Source organism: Castor canadensis, chromosome 3, assembly GCF_047511655.1.
Source record: "Castor canadensis chromosome 3, mCasCan1.hap1v2, whole genome shotgun sequence".
In the NCBI taxonomy this organism is placed as follows: Eukaryota; Metazoa; Chordata; class Mammalia; order Rodentia; family Castoridae; genus Castor; species Castor canadensis.
Window position 1 is genome coordinate 91,890,875 of NC_133388.1, and position 11,505 is coordinate 91,902,379.

The following is an 11,505-nucleotide window of genomic DNA, read 5'->3' on the forward strand; positions in this document are numbered from 1 at the left end:
CTTTTGTTCTGAAAATTCATTTCTAACCTAGACCTGTACCGAGAATGGATAAAAACATTAAATATGATATTATAGGGAACACAATAGCACTAAAGGGTATGGAGCCTTGCTGCCCTATCCCAAGTACAGCTTCCCAGCTGCCGCTGGCACCTGGGGATGGGTGTTCACACATGGCTTCCTGAGACACCCCTTGGGGCAGATACACATGGCATGTCACCTTCTGGTCAGCCACTTGAGGAACCTATGCCTGCAGTTTGCTACAATACCTGTGCATGGTTTCAGCTGGCCACTCAAAGTAACCACGCTTGTGGTTTATGATGTCCTTTCACAGTTTGCCAAATGGCTGGTTGAGACAGCTATGTGGACAGCCATGCACATGTTTTAGGCCATCCGCCCCTCAGTTGGACAAAAGTCCTGTCCCCTGAGGTCATGTCTCTGGAGACCCAGAAGTCCAGCCTCAGGAGGCCAGGCCTTCTGATGTTCCGCTTCTGGAGGGCTGGAGTGGGCCACCGCTCAGGACCCCCAAAACACATACCACTGCTGTTGTGCAAACCCCTGCCCCACCATGTCCAGCACAATGCGGCAGGGCCTCTGAACCCACAGCCACTGGGTGTGATCCTCCAATCCCTCCCTTCGGGCCTACCTGTGGCGCAGGCCTCTCCCTGCTTCTCAGCGTGGGTAGGCTGGAAGCCCTGCTTAGCCAGCTGCGGAGCATGGCATTAAAGCACAGTGACTGTGACTGAAGAAGTGGCAGCGTACCTGCTGAAATAGTTCAGCCACTCCTACAGCATACGAAGGGCGCTGCAGCATCTGCGTATATGCTCGGGGCCCTGCATAGGCTGCAAACCTCTGTCTAACAGCTTCCAGCTGAATGGCTCCCAGTGCTTGAACTGGCTGATAGAGGAAATGCAAAGGCATGGCAGCTCCATCGCTAGAAGGGAAGCCAGGGGAACTTGGGGCACTGGGGACAAGGTGGATGAGGTGGCACCTCTGGTGAGCAAGGTCCCATGCCTAACCAAAATGCCTTTTTCCTACCTACAACCTTCTCTTTTTTTCTCTGGCCCACTCTCTTACCCACCTATCTGCCTATCTTAGCCAAAGATTCAAAATTCCATTTAAAGGTAAAATCTAAATTAACATATAGGTTACATCTGTGCAGCTGTGATGCTAATTGTTGCTGTTCTTAAATGTTAAATGCATTTAAATTCTTTTATGCATGTTTTCTAAATTTAAAAACAATGTCATTTAATTAAGGATTTAACATTATTCATCCATAAAGTATATCTATAATAAGAAAACAAAACATTGTAATTTATTTAAAACTCATTTTCACTAAAAGCAAAATTAAAAGGGAAAACTTTATTAATACAATGTTATCTTTTTACACTAAAACATAGTGCTAATTAATACTTCCATCATAATTACTACTCTAAAATACAGTATACAATAAACCTTTAAAAACATTCTAACTTTAACTGTTCTCTGCTGATAAAATTAGGCTTACAGTCAAGAAGTTAAAGGAAATGTGCTTTTATATGTGGTTATTTAATAGGAAATTTAATTAAAGATTTTATTTTTAACAATTAATTATTCTTGTTTTTAAATTAATAAAACTTTGCTCTCTATAGCTCAAAGTACTATGTCAAATTCTAAACTTGTTTAAGGTCCTTTCCAAACTATAGATCCATAAATGGCTGAGTTCTGCAGGGTTTAGATTCTTGGCTTTCTAGGTAATGACAAAGCCCATTTATAAGAAAATCCAGAATCTAATTATAAACACTTGGAGTAAACTGTCCAATAAGAAAACTTTTAAAATCCCACCTTAGCTTGCTTCAATTTATCTGGTCATTTCATCAGCATGCCTAGCTCATGGACACCTGTCTCTCAGGGGGACATGTCTAGTTCTCCTGTAACAGTCTGCTATTCTGAGTCTGTATGTTGCATGTAACATGTCTTTGTCTTCCATTTGAGAAAGACAAAGACAAGGTCTTTGGACAGACCTTGTGGTCACAGGAAGTGCCACCATGTGTCCAGCTCCATCTTGCCACTCTCTAGGAATAGGAAACTCATGGGATGTTAAATGCCTTACTCTGGGATAATTATGACGGAATTTGTGGTTAAAATTCTCTAGATTAATATAATTTCTATGCATGTTGTTTTTACTGCATTAATCTGTTAAGGATTAAACTAAGAATACAGTATGTTAAAGATCTGTTGTGAGCTACTTAGGAATCTAGCTGACTAATCTACTAAAGGTATTGACAAAAATGGCTTGTTTAGTAAGAGTAAAGTCTAAATTAATATGATTGCTTTTTCTGTCATTATGCATGCTTTTTGTATATGTTTTTGTCTCCTACCAATTATGGTCACTTAAATTTTACTTTTTTGAGCTCATTATGTGCACTTATATTTATTGCCCTGCTTAGGTCATAACAGCTCTGTGTCTATGTGTGTGTTTAGATGTCTTTAGGATGGTTCTTAAGATACTTTTATAAAGTTAATGTGCACACATGATAAAAGCGTGAGCACACAAGGGAGGTGTGAGGATAGGTAAGACACCTAAAAAATTAGTTAGCATTTGTTGCCCTCAACGCAGAGAAACTAAAGCAGATACCTTAAAAGCAACTGAGGCCAATAGGAGAAGGGGACCAGGAACTAGAGAAAAGGTTAGATCAAAAAGAATTAACCTAGAAGGTAACACACATTCACAGGAAAGTAATGTGAGTCAACTCCCTGTATAGCTATCCTTATCTCAACTAGCAAAAACCCTTGTTCCTTCCTATTATTGCTTATATTCTCTCTTTAACAAAATTAGAGATAAGGGTAAAATAGTTTCTGCCCCGTATTGAGGGGGTGGGGGGGAGAGGGAGTGGGCAGAGTGGGTGGTAAGGGAGGGGGTGGGGGCAGGGGGGAGAAATGACCCAAGCATTGTATGCACATATGAATAATAAAACAATAAAAAAAGAAAGACAAAAAGAAAGAAAATAAATGTTTTACTATGAAAAAAAAGTTAATGTGCACAAGTGTCTCAAAAGTTATCTAAAATTCTAATCCCAATCTCTGCCTAGGATTAAAAAAATTTTACAAACAATAATCTCAATCTGTTTCATTCTACCATGAGTGTAATTTACATTTAACTCTTTTATAATTAAGTTTGGTGTCACATGTGTCTTCATAGAATGTGATCATTAAAAGATGGTATAATTTAATTTTCTTCCTAAGTCTTTTAAAGTATAAGGTTACTAAGAGTTTTATTTAAAACAGGGCTATCTAAATTTGGGTTTTTATAAAAGTTATTTCAACATACAAATTTAGTTCTTTAAGTTTATAATTTAAAATTTGCCCAAAAGTTTTCTAAGGTTAAAATTTAAAATGGGTTTCTATTTTATCAAAATAACTATCAAGACATTTTGGTGCTGTATGCTGATACAAAATTTTACCAAAACCAAACAAAAGCTGACCTTCCAGATGTAATGATAAAATCTTAAGTTTTCAAGAGTGCACAGTAAGGTAATTAATCCTAAAATACCAAATTATGCATGTCATTAACTCCCCAAACCAAGCCTGTTATTTTTGGGTTCCAGGGGCTACATGCAGGTCAACAGCAACCCTACTATGTGTCCCAAGTCATTCTGTTAGTTAACATCAGCAGTCTAGAATGTAAATCTCTTAAAAACATCTAAGCCATGGCTCTCAGTCATTGGGTCTCCTAACTTTATGTTTACCCCCTTATCTAATCAACAGACTGTGTTGCTACATATTTTTTCATTTTACATGTTGCTTTGGTATCAGACTCTTTGCCCAGTGCATAATAGTTCTGATGTTTTGGTGGTTGGGTCAACATTCAGGATTGGCATCCAATCTAAAAAAACCCTCATGTAGGGGTGGAGTGATTGACCCTTAGGGGAATGGATGACTAAAAATCCAGGGTGCCCTACTACTCACTTGTTTCACAGACGTGTGATGGAAACAGGTTGAGGCTTCCTAGAGACACAGGGGATGCTCCAAGGATCTGGAAGTTCTCTTATTTTTTCTCTCTCATAAGGGTAAATTTCCCCTTCCCATTTCCCCCTCTTTCTCCACTGGCTGACATGGGGTTAGTCCACTCAGCTCTAATGGATTCCCCACTTGGCTGGATCCTTAAGTGTTGGGAGATACTTCGATCCTGCTAACCAAAAATAAGATGACCAGTTCTCTTAATAGCCCATTTAAGATTTTTTACTACTCTTTACATCCTGCTTAAATTAGTCTCTTATCAGAAATGAAACACCTAAGGTATTTTTCTAATAACACCAAGAAAACTAAGTTTAAACTAAGTAAAAATTCTTTTAAATGGTCCTAATACTCCTAGTGACTTATATGTGTATCTATATGTCATAAAGTCATTTATAGAGTTAAAAGTGTGTGCATGTAAACAGCTATAGTTCTTTTATCTAAGGTATTTTCTAATAAGGTCTTTGATATTTCTGCTCTTTATGACATATGCTAAAAGTTCCACCATTTAGTTCTGACATCTGTCTGTCAGACATTAACTAAATTTTATATATATATATATATATATATATATATATATAATATAAAAGCATGAAAACAGGGGCTATTTGAAATTACTAACACTGCCTTCCCTTAACAGGGAAATTGAAAAATGTAGGATTTTTATCTGTCAGTACTGTATTGACAGTGCTGACAACCCCAAACTTGTTACTTTACCTAACCAAAATTCAAGGTTTAAATTGGAATTAACCATGGTTACTTTGAGTTTTGTCTTTATAGTCCTGATCCTTCAACATTCACATGCAAGCCCATGAAAAATGACCCTGACAAGGGCTTATCTGTCAACCAGGATAAACTTTCTTAAGTATTGGAGTCATTTTGTATTTTCCTTGTAACAACTTTGTAACTGTTACCTGCTAACACTTTATAGCAATATAAAGGTGTCAGTACATTCCCTATGGAACAAGCAATTAGATTAATTAGGCCCAGCCAAAGAGCCACTTTTTATAGATCTCTGTTACTTCATTTGGCCAAAAATGTTGCATCGGCACTGACTTCTGATCTGTTTGAATCTCCCTCCTTCGTGAGATACAATCTGACTTTCTGCAGGAGCACTCCCGCATCAAGGGACAGAACTGCCAAATTGGCAAAATCTTCAGAGTTGACTGTTCAGAGGGACAGTTTAAGAGGACATGACCCCCAAGTGGTTGACATCCCCCAACATATCAACAAGTGGCATTCAGCCACCTGTACAGTTCAAAAGGAATGCACAAATGGGGGACTTCTCCAGATCCAGATGGAGTCAATTATGCCAGACCTCTGAAAGTAACCAAAGCTAAGATAGTTTTTAAAAAGGGAGGGGGCTCTTATGCATGTGCTTTAATAGTAAGACTTCTAGGCTTCTGGCAACAGGCAAACTTGTGTCTTTGGCCAAGGCCTTCTATTTAAACAAAGGCAATGTAACTTTCAATGGTATCTAACTTCTGCTTAGAGACGCTGTGAGCCTCCTCTCTGTACAGGACTGACTCATTGATGTTTACTCTCTAATTGGACTAACACCTGGCCCTGGTACACCTGGCCCCTAAGGCAGTCAGCCTTTAACTCAAGTCCAAATAGAGGGCCATCTAAGGGTTAAAAATAGCTACAGGTATAAACACCTATAGGCAAAATAACCATAAGACTCCCTGTCATGTTTCAAAATTACTTGTCCTTCCTGCCACACCTGACAGGGCCCCTTCTGATGCTCCTATCAATGTTAAATGCTCAGGTCATGCTTTCTAAATCAGACTAAAATAAAATAATAAAAGCCTTTAGGACCCAAATCATGAAGCAACAAGCCTATTGAGCTCTACAAATGAATGAGATCTCCAAGAACAACCAAGATCTCCACGAGAAACCTTAACTATGCTGCACAATAATTCAGACACCTTGTGTCCAAATGAGCCCCATGGGAAAGAGATAGGAGACACAATTTCCTTCTTTAGGTAGGGTCTGCTTCCCCTTGTCAGCTTGAAAGTCGATACTGAAGATGGATTGTCCCCCTTCAGCAATCCCCCCAAAAGAAGAAGTTCTTGGAATATTGCCTTTCAGGGGGAGTTTGAGGCAGACTAGAAGTAGGAAAGTTTGGGGCTCATGTAGGTTGCCTGGGGATGGGCCAGACCACCCTCACCTGGCTAGGAACTGCTCATGCTCCTCTCCACTCACTCATTATTGGGTGGGAACCTCTGGGCCTGCCCTCCCATGGGGTAGTGTAGGTTTTAAAGGCACCTGAAAAAGAAAGGCATGCTCTCTCTCCGTTTGTAGACTCTACCTGTATCCACTGTGCCTTCTTCTTCCCTTTCCTTACCTGGCAGAACAGGTGATTCCCCTTTTCTCATGAAGCCACCCTACCTCACCCCATCCATGTGCTCTGCTTGGATTTTTCCATTTGGAGCACAAACCAGGATCTTCTGATTACAGACCAGCTCCATTAACAGTACTTGGCTTCATGCTTGCTAGGCAAGTACTCTACCACTTGAGCCACACACCCAAAGCCCTTTTCAGCTTTGGTTATTTTTCAGAGAGGATCTTTCATTTTTGCCTGGGGTTGAAACAGTCCTACTCTTTATGCCTGTCATATAGTTGGGATGACCGGTGCATACCACCATCTAATTTAGTTGTTGAGATGGGGGGGGGGGTCTTGCTAACTTTTTGCAACAGGCTGGCCTCAAACCACAATCCTCTCCACTCTGCTTCCCAAGAAGCTGGGATTATAGACATGAGTCACTGTGTCTGGCCCCAAACCACTTCCTGATAAATTGCCTCTATGCAAGTCTTTGCCTCAAGCTCTTCTTATTGGGATATCTCAAAATATGATTCACTCCTGTACTTGTATTGAAGTAATTATAAACCATCTCTTACAAAAAGACTTATTATCTGAATGTTAAACTAACTTTCAGCTGGGTGCCGGTGGCTCATGCCTGTAATCCTAGCTACTCGGGAGGTAGAGATTAGGAGGATTGTAGTTTAAAGCTAACCCAGGCAAATAGTTCATGAGACCCTATCTCAAAAAATCTTTCACAAAAATAGGGCCGGTGGAGTGGCTCAAGGTGGAGGTCCTGAGTTCAAGCTCCAGTACTACAAAAAAAAACCCCAAAAAACAAAACTCACTTTCATAGTATAGCTATCAGTATGTCAAATTATTTATTTAGTGCACCAGCTAGAAGTTATAGGTATGAGCAACAAAATGTCCAGGTCAGAATGGTTGAAAGGTAAATTTTATATTTGAAATGGGAAAAGAACAACTTTTAAAGAGTATGTGTAAAATAAGAGTATTTTAAACTTAACCACAAGTGTTCTTAGAAAAAAGCACCTTTATGCAAATGTACATATTTAAGCTGACAGTCTGGAAATTGAAACCATTTATACTTGTATACTTCTTGCCGTGTCTTCAGGTGTCATGAGGATTACATAAAACCCATACTGAGCATTGATTCTGTAGAAGACTATGCATATACACACAACCTCCCCCTGCAAAACCAACACCAAACGAAACAGAAACCAAAACCAGATTGAATCAAACCAAACATGGTATTTTGGGTGGAAGCATAGGAACAATCTTCTGTATGTCCTATGGTAGTTGAGATGGAGATCTGTTGTAAAAGTATTTTGCTAAAAGTAATAGGTGACTGTCATGGGAGAGGGGTGTCTGAGATTTCCTTTGATTTTGATAAGGAATGTGAAAACAGAACTATTCACCACTCATTGAAGTAACATTCATTAAGCACTTTCTACATACTAGGGATTGTTTTAGGAACATTAATATTCATTATTTCATCAATATTTCACTCATCATGTTCTGTTGGGAGGAATTACTATTCCAATTTTATAGATGAAATTATGTGATATGCTAAACTCAATAGGGATTATTAGAAGAATTGAGTTCCTATCAAGACCTTCTCATTTAAAATACTATATCCTTTCAAAGTTATCATGATAAGACTGAAAAAAAAATCAAGCTAGAAATTGAATAGAGATACAAGGTTTTCCTCTCTCTCCACCACCAATGTTTAGCAATAATCCCTCACAACTCAATCCAGGGAAAATTACTTGTTTATGTTTTTGTGTTCTTGTGGCAATTTGTGTAATATACATATAAATTAGAAGCTTCATTGCATTTTACATTAGCTACTTTCTTACTTCATTGTATTCTCCCCAAGACTATCATTTGAGGGAAAATATTGTGTCTGAATTATGTTTTCATAGTTATATTCATAACCCATTGTTAAGCATGGTGTTCAACAGAGGAGGCAACCAGTGAATATTTATCAAAGCAAGAGAATTGCTATTTCACTCAGGTCACACCAAGCTATGTTATTTTACATTCCTCCTGGACTTGCTGCCAATGACTTTTAAACAAATTTAAAACTTTTCTATAACTTTCCACACAGCATTTTTCATTTACTTATTCCTGAGACTATACAGTAGAGGATTGAAGTGTGGAGTCAGCATTGTGTAGAACAAGGTCATGAACTTTAGCATTAAGTTTGAGTGGCTGGAAAGAATTATGCAGTTGACAGCATCTATTGTTTCTGCCTTGAATTACAGAAGTACTTCTATGGAGGTAATCGAAAGGACAACATTCTTATTGATCCTGGATACCATATGCTTGGGCAAGAATTGAATAAAATACTTTGAAGTTGGCAACCAAACATACTTCTAAATGGGTTGATATCCTCTCGAGTTGAAGAAGACTATCTCTGGAGTGTAAAACAATTAGAATCACACTCTCTAGTAGCACTTTTGAATACCCTGTTCTACTTAACATTAACTATTTTGTAACAACACTTCGACTTCCTTTAGCACTGTGTGTAGGCATGTAAACAAACCATGTCATTGACACCAAGTGTCTTTGTTATGTGGAACAGACAATGAAGATAAAATTACTACTGGAAAAAGAAAGCTATGAAGATGATGAGCCAGTATTTGAACAAATTGAAAACAAGCAGTCCTTCTATATATCCTACGAAAATGTTTGAATGCTACTTATCCAAAAGTCCATGGAAACTTAATCAGCGAGTAGATGTTTGTTATTTGCAACAAGAATGCTCTAGTTCCACAGATAGCCACATCTGGTACATATCTCACTCACTGGACTAAAACATTTTGGAAAATATGCTTGTATGGGTCCTGCTAGTAAAAGATGTTTATAATTAAAGACAACAAAAACCATAGGCTATTACTTTATAATTTATTTTTGATAAATGTGAATGACATTGAAAATTCTAAACTTTTAGTAGTGCTACCCCTCTACAACAATCTGGTCACGAACTCAGTAAAAGCACCCCCCGCCCCTGCCGCTTAAGGAAGCTTTGTAACAGTAGAGTTGTGAAACATAGATGCTTCTTACTACAAGAAAAATATTATACATGGCACATTCTCATTTATACCTGATCGAATAAATAATAAAAAAGGATTTGAATATATTTAAGTATCCCAAAACCACCACATAGAATAATGGCAACTTTCACTCACAGATTATTTATACATAGTAATACCCAGTGTGGGTACACTGCTACAAAACCCAAAACAGAAGAGCAAACTTGAAACGTTTTCCATAGTAAAGATCTCACAGCATGAGATTTTTGTTTTGTTGGAGGAGGGAATTGTTTTACACTTTAATTACTGAAGCCTTACAAGATTATGTAGAGAGGTACCATCTTCTGTACCAAAAATAGACAAGATAATGCTGTCATTATTGGTTTGCTGTAATGTGAATCTATACAGGTGAAAACTTTTTTGTTCCCCTTTTTAAAACTTAGTCTCCTTTTCTCAAAAAAAAAAGAAAGACAAAGAAAAAAGAATAGCAGCAGCAGCACCACAGCCAAGTGGGACGCACATGTAGAAAAGGGCTTATGCTGACTGAATACTGAGGCAACCACAGAACTGCAAGTAGAACCAGATCCCAGGAGATGAGGATGAAAAGGAAGCTAAGGAGAATAATGAGGAAGCTTAAGGTGTAACTAGTGAGCTTGGTCACAGAGGCAGGACACATGAAATGGTCAGCAATGAGCCTGAGTAACATACAAAGTGTTCAATTACATTAGGACACAAATGACAGTTGAAAGATAAGAATAACAGGCACTGGGTATCAGAGAAAGCCATGCACTCAACAGGAAATCATTAGGTTGAAACAATGCTATCCAGTCATAAATATGGCATAATGCAGAATATGACAGATGGCAAAGTATCAATCAAAAGCCACTGCGGAGAGAAAGAAGCACTCAGTGAAGCCCATGGAAAAGAAAAAAAATACAACTGGAAGAAGCAACAAGTGAAAGAGATGGCCTTGGTCTTTGAGAGAAAGTTGATCAGTGAGTTTGGGACAGTGGAATTGACATACCAGATCTCCAGGAAGGCAAAATTCCCCAGCAAGATGTCCATGGGGTGTGGAGGTGCTGGTCCCAGCACACAGCCCAGGCAATCACTCCATTTCCTATGAGAGTCAGGAGGTAGATGATGGAAAAAAACACAAACAGGACCGTCCAAGTCTGTCTGCTGCAGGGGGAAGCCAGAAGAATGAATTCATTTACAGACCCAGAAGAGGGCCCCACTCCAGAGATGTACATTTAGTCTGTGAGTTGTTTTTAGATGAGACATTACCACTAAGAGACCAGACCCCAACAACTGAGCATAACAAAACCATTTTTGATCTTTTCATCTATCTCCCCTCAAATCTTATGCCCCAGTATGAGAAGAAAAGCTGCATTTTTACCAAGTGACACTGTTTATTCTTTCCTTTTCCTCCTGTCTCGTGTTCATCCTTTTGATACCCTTTCCTTTCTCTTTTTTCCCCTTTGACCTATTTATTTAGCTTTTGTTTGACCTGGCTAACTGTTCTTGCAATTTACTCTGTTTATCAATTACCTCCTTCATGAAGTGTTGCTGGCCTCCACAATTATGTACTAATTCTTTGTTCTTTGCTAACATTCAATGTATATATTCATAAGCTTATTAAACTATGCCTGTTTGGTCACTTTTCTATTTCTTTACTGGTATAGACTTGCATGAAGGAGAAGTTGTGGAAGTTTCCACCCTTATATTATGTGTCTAGCAGTGCAGGCCACTGCATAGGCATGCTGAGATATTTACTGAATACTAAAGATGCAAATCATTACTTTAAAGAAGAAGAACTGAGAGGTAACTGTAAATACTACAAATTTTTCTATACCAAAAAATTTCACTTTTTATTTTGCTTTTTCATATCTTAATTTTCATATAGTCAGTAAACCTGTGAGAATATTAGTGATGTGTTAATCTTTTTTTGTGGTATTTGGGATCAAACTAAGTGCTTCATGCATGCTAGGCAAGCACTGTATCACCGAGCTGTATCACCAGTCCCTCTTTTTCAGTATCTAATACATTATCCTGTAGGCAACATATGGTTTGTAATTGCTTATTAAATGAACCAATCTTTATTTTTGCCCCAATTGAATCTTAATTCAAGTAACTTTCTACCTGGAAGCCCTAAGA

The 11,505-nt window shown here is 38.4% G+C and overlaps 2 pseudogenes; one reads left to right on the forward strand and one right to left on the reverse strand.

Annotated features, from left to right (window-relative positions):
- The first annotated feature begins 429 nt into the window (after positions 1–429).
- On the forward strand, positions 430–10,006 carry LOC141421423 (zinc finger MYM-type protein 2-like; annotated as a pseudogene).
- Positions 10,007–10,075: 69 nt separating this feature from the next.
- On the reverse strand, positions 10,076–10,601 carry LOC109681034 (olfactory receptor 11H6-like; annotated as a pseudogene).
- Positions 10,602–11,505: the final 904 nt, after the last annotated feature.